General features: G+C 38.8%; 1 pseudogene across 1 annotated transcript in view; it reads right to left on the bottom strand.

Annotated features, from left to right (window-relative positions):
- Window positions 1-7,174: 7,174 nt before the first annotated feature.
- LOC310865772 (high affinity choline transporter 1-like) overlaps window positions 7,175-8,242 on the bottom strand; it is a 21,252-nt pseudogene continuing 20,184 nt past the window's right edge. Inside the window, exon 7 of the transcript XR_014571063.1 lies at window positions 7,175-8,241. The product of XR_014571063.1 is annotated as a high affinity choline transporter 1-like (transcript). The remainder of the gene's footprint in view (window position 8,242) is intronic.

Genomic DNA, 8,242 nt, shown 5'->3' with positions numbered 1-8,242 from the left:
TATTGTCGGGCGTATTAATTAGAGTAATGTGCCGCTGTCACTGTCAGTTGAGAGGATGCAAACATGACAGCGTTTTTTTTACTGCCGTCACGTGACCAAGCGCGCTACTTGATGGAAAAATACTGGATTTGGTGTGTAGTGGAGACAGTAGACAACCCTAGTAAAGTCATTCAGGGGAGATTTTCGAAGGGCGTTTATACTTTACCCAGCAACACACTCACACACACCTCTAATTTTATGTCTTGCACTTTCATTTTATATTAGAAACAATTGCAGTTCCTCGATCCTTACATGTTTGAAACGGTATTGATTGCATTGTTTCAAAGTCATTTGGGCAATTGTTTTTTGTGTTTGTTTTTAGTGCACTGCATTGCACAACATATGCATTCAGTAGTTTGGAATAGACAGCTATAGAGATATGTCAAAGTGCATTTTGGAATGACAATATTAAAAATTAAGCAAGGCTATATTGTTTTTTCCCTTGTGTGTGTAAACCCCGGCTTTCTCTATCAAAACAATGGGAATTGTCTCCCCATATACAGTAGACCTATTATGTTGTAAATCATATAATAGCCTATAGTAATAATATAATCATAATATTGTATTGATTCATAAATGCTTGGTTTAACCTTGGTAACTGCTGCATTCCCTATCTCTGCAGTCTGCTCCAAGAAAATCATTCACAACTCAGACCAAAACAGGTCAGCACACTTCTCAGGAACTTTAATAGTCTTTGAATGACCTCTGCTAGGTTCAAGTCAACAGATACAGCTAGTAGAAGAATATAATAAAAGCATTATTCACCATACATTCCACACTGATAGTGCAGTGGTGTTTTTTTAATTATATTTTAAGGCTTTCATAGGCCACTGTATACTATATACAATACGGAATGTATGCAGTTGAAGTTGCATCTCTTCTCTTGTAATCCATTAACTATTAGGTCATTATGAAGGTGACTTTCTTAGCATTCATAATCAGTGCAACAAGAACCACATGCTGCATGACATTTTGGACTGTTTGCATGTGAAATTTAATTACAATTATTAAATGCAGAACAACTATTGTAAGTGCAACATGCTGAGAGTAATCTATTTTAGCCAATGTTTAGCCATATTGTTGGACCTGTGAACTCCGTACAACTATTTGTGGACTTGGCCAGGTCCCTAAACTAAAGTCACTATAATGTTTTCATAATAGACCATTAGAAAATGTGATGTTAGTCAAAGCAATCTAGACATGGCTAAAAAATTGTGAATGTGTCAATCTGAAAATTGTGAATGTGAATCTCACTCTTTCATGAAAAGAGTGAGATGCATCTGTCAAGAAAGCTGAGTTTCTGTCTTGCTTCGGTGCTGGAATTCATTGTTACACATGCATGTGTGAGGTTTGGATGTGAGTAACCTCGCTCAGGATTAGGCTGGCTAAATCTTGTTCTGTCTGGTCGTGGCAGGCCAAGCCATTTACATATATTATCATTACATCACAGTTGGGGGCTGACCCTCATGTGCCAATCAACAAAAAACTTGAAGTACTACTAGCATAAAGAACAGCACCTTTTATTGTCTGCCCACCCAGGTCTTGTCAACATCTATTATCACACTGAACATTAACATTATAGGAAATCTTAGGCTATTATATCCTAAATGGAAACAAGGCAATGTGTTGTTATTTATAAGAACTCCATAGGGTGGCAAAGGTATTGCACAATATAAACATCATGGCAACAAAATACAGTAGGCCTATGTCAATCATAATTTTGTCAAGTTAACAACACGTCATGGCAGGCAACAAAGAAATGTTTTAACATCAGGTTATATGTTAAATTAGTGACAGTGAGCAGCATATAATATATTTTATAGGCATATCACCTTTTGCAGAAAACAATCACTGTCATGCTGATCAGCTTACTACAACACTTTTTATGTAAACAAATAACAGTGCCATCTTGTGTCATTCAGCTGTGCATGAGCTTGCAGAATGTAAAATGCAAACCTGGAGTGCCCTCTACTGGAATGAAGAGAAATTGCTTTTTGGTATCCCCTGTTGACTGCACAAACTTATAGTATCACATAAATGCTGTGTTGTAGTAGTAGTAGTAGTAGTAGTAGTAGTAGTAATTCAGCTGGACACATGTGTCACCTTCATCTATAGATGTAGCTTGGATCTGTTGCTTAATCATTGTCCAAAATATGTTGATACTGTTTTGGACTGAATTTGTTCCCTGTGTCAGTACAATTTATTTGGCAGAATGAAGAATTAGCTCACAAAAGACAAATAATCTACCACCAGATCTCTGGACTCAGAGACACCTGACAACATGGATGTGTGAAGGCAACAGTGGACTTTTGCGACTTCCAAAGGTGGACCTCTAGTCTACATGATCTGTGAGACTGCCAAACTGTGGAAGCTAAGGTTTTATCTGCCGTTCAAAATGTGAGGTGGGAGGACTACAAGATATCTTCAGCAACTACATCCTTTCTGTCAGTCCTCTGATATTCTCCAGCAGCCGCTAAAGGACAGCCTGTCCTGTCATGCCATCTATATATGGCCATCTCCATATATGAAGATCACGACACTGACCTCATCTAACCCTGGATACCCAATACCATACATGGAGAAGACTGGATCATCACCTAGATCTATTCTGCAGCAGCCAGCAACTCTACATCTGACCTCAAACCCTTAGATCTCCATATATGGAGCTGACCTGTTCTGACAATCCATATATATTGATCCACCCCCACCCGTCTTTATGTTCTGACATTCAATCATCAAACCCTGTACACTCAAGACATGCCATCCCCCATGCCAAAGCGCCAGTGCTCGCCCGGCAGTCTGCCGTCACCCAGTGTAGGCCTATATGCATTATTTCTATTGATCCATCTATTGATCCGCTATACAGTATGTTGTTTCTTATTCCTATTTACTTATTTTATTTTTTCACCATCATTGGAACATAATATTAGTGAAGAGAGACAGGAAACGGTGAGGCAGACACAGGAAATGACTTGCCGCAAAGGCCGCCGTGTTCTGGACTCGAACCTGTGATGTAGCCAGGCTACATTGAGCCTACGTGTCCGGACCGTTAGTCCAGTGGTCCGGGCCTCCTTATCTTACTTTTATTGTGCATGTTTCTGTTAGAAGTACTTTTTCATCTACATGAAAAATGTCCTGTAATAGAGCTGGGTGAGTTGTTGCGAGAGAAGGGTTTGTTGGGCTTGATGGGCCTATACTTGCAACACACCTTAACTGTTTTTTAACTTTTCTTCATGAATAGACATTTTCTATCTTCATCTTTATTCTGACCCTTCTAAAATGCTGTGATACGCAAGTCTGGATATATCTAAACCTTTTTCAGAGGGATTGGATTATATATATAGATTTCACAACTCAATCGAGTTTTTGTATATTTTTGTATATTTTTGAGAGGCGCCAGACCTTCCTATATACAGGTTTAATGTTTGTTTTTAGTGGGGCGGCATCCCAGAACCGGGCCGGCACCGTGGGCACGTTCCTGTGGGCCTGGAAGTTCCGGCGACCCCCACATGGAGTTGCACCACTCAGTTCACACAGGTGTGATTTTCTTTAGACTAATCCACTGTCTCTGATTATTCTGACCCTGCCTAGCTGCATTTAATGGCAAGTCCGAATCAACTCAATAAAAGTCAAACTAACAACAAAATAAACCTAATAATTAATAAATACATACAAAATAAATAAACCTATTTTCATGCTCTGAACATGCTCTGCTCACCTTCAGCGATTGCTTGGATCTTGTTGATTTGCCTGTAGGAATTTGATTGTTGCAGTCATCCAGTCAGTACAGAATCATTCAGATCAATCAAAATGTCAGTGGTATAAAAGTTAGAAATATCATGACAAACAAGTAAGACAAATAAGAGATGTATTCTGGCGAAAAACTGTCCACTTAAACAACTAATGATTCAACCATTGTAGGTTAAGGGTTAGATAAAGTTAGGTCATACCTTGACAACTCATCTCAGCATTTATGATGGTGTTTCTGAACCAATGCAAGGATATAAATAAAAAGTAGCGTAGTATGAGATGTTCTGACAGATAAATACATTTTTAATGCAAGAATAGTTTAATATGTATTGTATTGGTTCTTATCCTCGCTGTCAGCTGGTCAAAAGTGCAGTTGGTGTAAAAGCTGACTTTGTGACTGTAATTTCTCTGGCCATCATCAGATGTCACTCAATTGCCAATGCCATTTACAAGCTGCACCTGTGGCAAAATCTGTTGCTGGGTCAAAAGTGCCATTACTAATAGTATAGTAATACTAATAGTATTGGTAATGGTTCTACTAGTGCTAGTAAGACAAAGCAATGTCCACCATGTCCTAAATCTTTGAGTGGATGTTATTATAAAAAATATTTTACTCGATCACAACATAACACAACATTCTCACAACTGAACTGATAACGCTTTGCAGCACATGCTGTATAGTGGTGGCTATTACTTACTGAGAAAAACGAATTGATTAACAGTTGCATTATCTTTATACTTCTGAATTACAGTGTACTGTACAAGAAAATATGTAACTTGGCTGACCCCTATTTGGTTAATTATAACTACTTTGTTCTATCCATCAAGTTGAGTGAAGTCAGTTATATTACATTTGCACCGCATGACCCAGTAGTTAAAAAAAATGTCCGGGGCCAAATGTTGGGTCAGAAGATTATAATGGATTATTGTTATAAAGAACAACAAGACACTAGAAAGGGCTCAAAATTAAAAGAAAGCAGGCACATGTATGAATTAATCATTACAATAATAAAATATTTGTTGTTGGTTCCATTATGTCACTCAGCTGAATAGAAACAGAGTCAGCCTAACCAAAGGCAACATTATCATAACAATGCAAATTGGCTCAGTGAAACATTCTAGGCCATGACAGCGACTCCCAGTGAGTTATGTATACTGGGGCATGAACCTTTCATAGCCGATAAAGTTAAGACCCAATTTATTAAGTTACTTCATATTCCCATATTCAAGTGATACCTGTATGTCTGCAACCCAGTCAGTATACATCTCACAGAACATTTGTTAGTACTGGCTCACTGGATGCGAAACACTGGAGATTTACAGTATGACCTTGCTCAAACCGTTGCTAAAATGGCGTGCAGTCGTGCACAATCATACACCAAAACAGTTTGGATTCATAAGAGAGACAATTTTAGAAATGGAGATCAGAGGTGATTTGGAAAACGACCAACTGCAGACAGTATTTATACAGCCCCCGGTACTATCCATATCCATCGTATTGTCTGTCTCTCTCTAGTCATTAAAATACTGCAGTGTACGGGAACTTGATCTTCTGAAATGGGGCACACATCATGACAACACTAGCACGGCTTATTATAGATATTTCCATGCCCATTGTTCCAATACACCTTTGGCACTCTGACAAGTGAGGAGCAATGCACCACTGCATTTAACACGCGGGTGATATATTTTTGACCTTCACTTCATCACATGTACTGTCAGTCCCATCAGGGGCGGGTAATCAGGACAATGTCACTGCTACCATGCAAAAAAACAAACTCCCAAATGCAGGAAGATAAAGCATGGGGCAGTTGTTATTGCAGTTATCAGCAGGAACCTCCTAAGATGCTACAAATACAGTACATGCAAGACATAGCTACACTTGCAATCTCATATTGCTTTCACAAATTAATATAGCTCTATGAGGTGTACTTGTGGTGACACATTTCCGCAGAGTGGTCAGACATCAAGATCAAACAGAAGGGATCACACTTGAAGAGGTCAATCAAGATGGGACTCAAACCCACAATCTGACAGATTGTGGGTTTGAGGCTTAAGGCTGACACCTTAAGCCTGATTTATACTTTGTTGTACGACGGTGTTACACAAAAAATAGCCAAACTACAGGTACAATGAGCTTGTAGATTGGCTATTTTCGGCATGTGGCACCATCATACAATGGAGCATAAATTAAGCATTATTCATATTAGGCCACTGTATCTAATCATTATCGAAACTGTCATACCAAAAATGTCCTTTCCTTTCTTTTCTTCTGGAAATAGTCTCAAAGCAGCAAGGAGGTAGAATAAGTTCATTCATTCACACAGTACTTGATGCCATGACAGTGAAAAGGAGAGAATATGGCTGCTTAGGACCAGTTGTGGTTGAAGTCTTGCAAACCACAAACCACAGGGGAGTGTTAATCCAGTATCTGTCCTTGTTGTCCCATGGACATCCAAACATTACAGAATGAAATCCGTCCATTCGTGAAATGCACATTGCCAGACCATATATTAATTGGGGAGAATACAAAATGCACTCTTCTCAAAAACCTATATGTTAAACACAATGCACTGTACAGGAAATTGAAGAACCATGGCACAGAGCAGACCTGATTATAGTTGCAACTCCACTTTAGTTTTTTAACACATTAACTAGGGGTGTAAATCCTGTTTTACTTGTATTTGTGTCAATTTAACTTGAGATAGAGATAAACACGCCAAGACAGACAGACAGACAGACAGACATATATATTTCTGCAGATAGACAAAGGGATGAATCTATAGACAGACAGACATGAATACTATATATAAACACACAAGTACACAGACATTGTCTACAGATGGATTGATAGCTAGAGAAAGACAGATAACACACAAAGACAGATTAGATATATTTCTACAGACAGACAGAGGCATATCCGATATCTACTGTAGGGCTTGTATGTAAGACTCCCTATGGGTGAACAATACATACAGTAACTGCATGCTATTAGAATTTCCATCATTTCAAAACGCCAGCTTTGGAGTTCTTTATGTCTGCTTTGTGAAAGGGATTTTGTAGAATGAAAGCATACAGTAATAAAGACTATAGCGCTATATCTTCTTCACAGGTTGCATAGCTCAGCAATACAATAACAGACCACACAATGGCCCTTGCTTTTTTTCCTGCTACTGTTGAAACAGAACATAATCTGTTGAGTTACTGCACAGAAAATATTATTCTCTTATTTATATGCCTTCTTTTAATTGCATTTGATTGATAGGCTTTCCCTGAGTGAATAGTACAACCAATCAATCATGAACCTTGAGAGTAGTCATCATTGGACTACCAGTACATAACTACCAGTGTTATTAGTTTATCATTCCATAATAAAGTACATAACTACCAGTGTTATTAGTTTATCATTCCATAATAAATCCCCACGGAAGTAGTACCAAAAAGGAAAAACAAACAAACCTATCTTAAGCCTAACTTTGCAATAAAGCTTAAAGTGTAGTCCTAGCATCTTTAATATCCAAATAATTAAAAGAAAGCATTCAAAGTATATAAAAAAAATGTTATTAGAAATTAAAAGATGGACTGAAAAATGGAAAAATACACAAAGCTATTAAATCTGTCAAATACCAGAGGAAACGGGGAAAGCATGATTGCCAAATCATTTTTGGTGATGTTAATTAATTTTCTACATTGATGTCAGATACAAAACTACATAAAAAATGTAATGAAAAGCATTTCATGACGACATGAACCAACTGAATACAAAATAGATGGGCACATCGGTAGATGACCGAAACGTGCTCAATAATCACAACATCCCGATTCAATTCCCACAGGAGACCTGTGTCTCTCTATACTCTCCTATATAAATAAGGCAAAAAATTTAAAGTGCTCAAATTTTTTGTTCAATTATCGCTAACATGATGTTGAATCTAACATGGGCTGTGAAACCTGCTCAATTTCATTCACTGCTTTAAAGTTCTCGTCATCGTTTTCTCCTTTGGCACGCGCTGGTGTGTCAGGGGTGAGATTTTGGTGAGACAGCCTGTGGGATTTCACTCCGAACACGTCCCACATCTCAGGAAGCAGCCCTTTGTTGAACAATAGCGAAGCCAAGTAAGAAAACAGCACAATGGCAATAATCGTGCTGACCATGCAAATGGTCCTGATTGGAGAACGTTGGATATAAACGCCGTCCACCAGAATGCTCCTGGGAAACGGAGGATGGGCTGCAGCCCTATCGACGGCTCTCCACTAAGCGCTCTCAAGAGCACGCCCGTGAAACATCCCAGGACGGCCCCGTAGCCATTGGACATTTCAATGAACAGGACACAGACGAGCTGCGGGAGCATGAGGGTGTAGGTGAGGTCTGAGCGGAGCATCCAGATCATGAGGACGCTGTTGTCCAGGAAGGTGAGGAATGTCCGGCTAGTCCCACTACTACCACAGAGAT

This window comes from Protomyctophum parallelum (assembly GCF_964188405.1).
Source record: "Protomyctophum parallelum genome assembly, chromosome: 10".
Classification (NCBI taxonomy): domain Eukaryota; kingdom Metazoa; phylum Chordata; class Actinopteri; order Myctophiformes; family Myctophidae; genus Protomyctophum; species Protomyctophum parallelum.
This window is presented reverse-complemented; position numbering and strand designations above follow the sequence as displayed.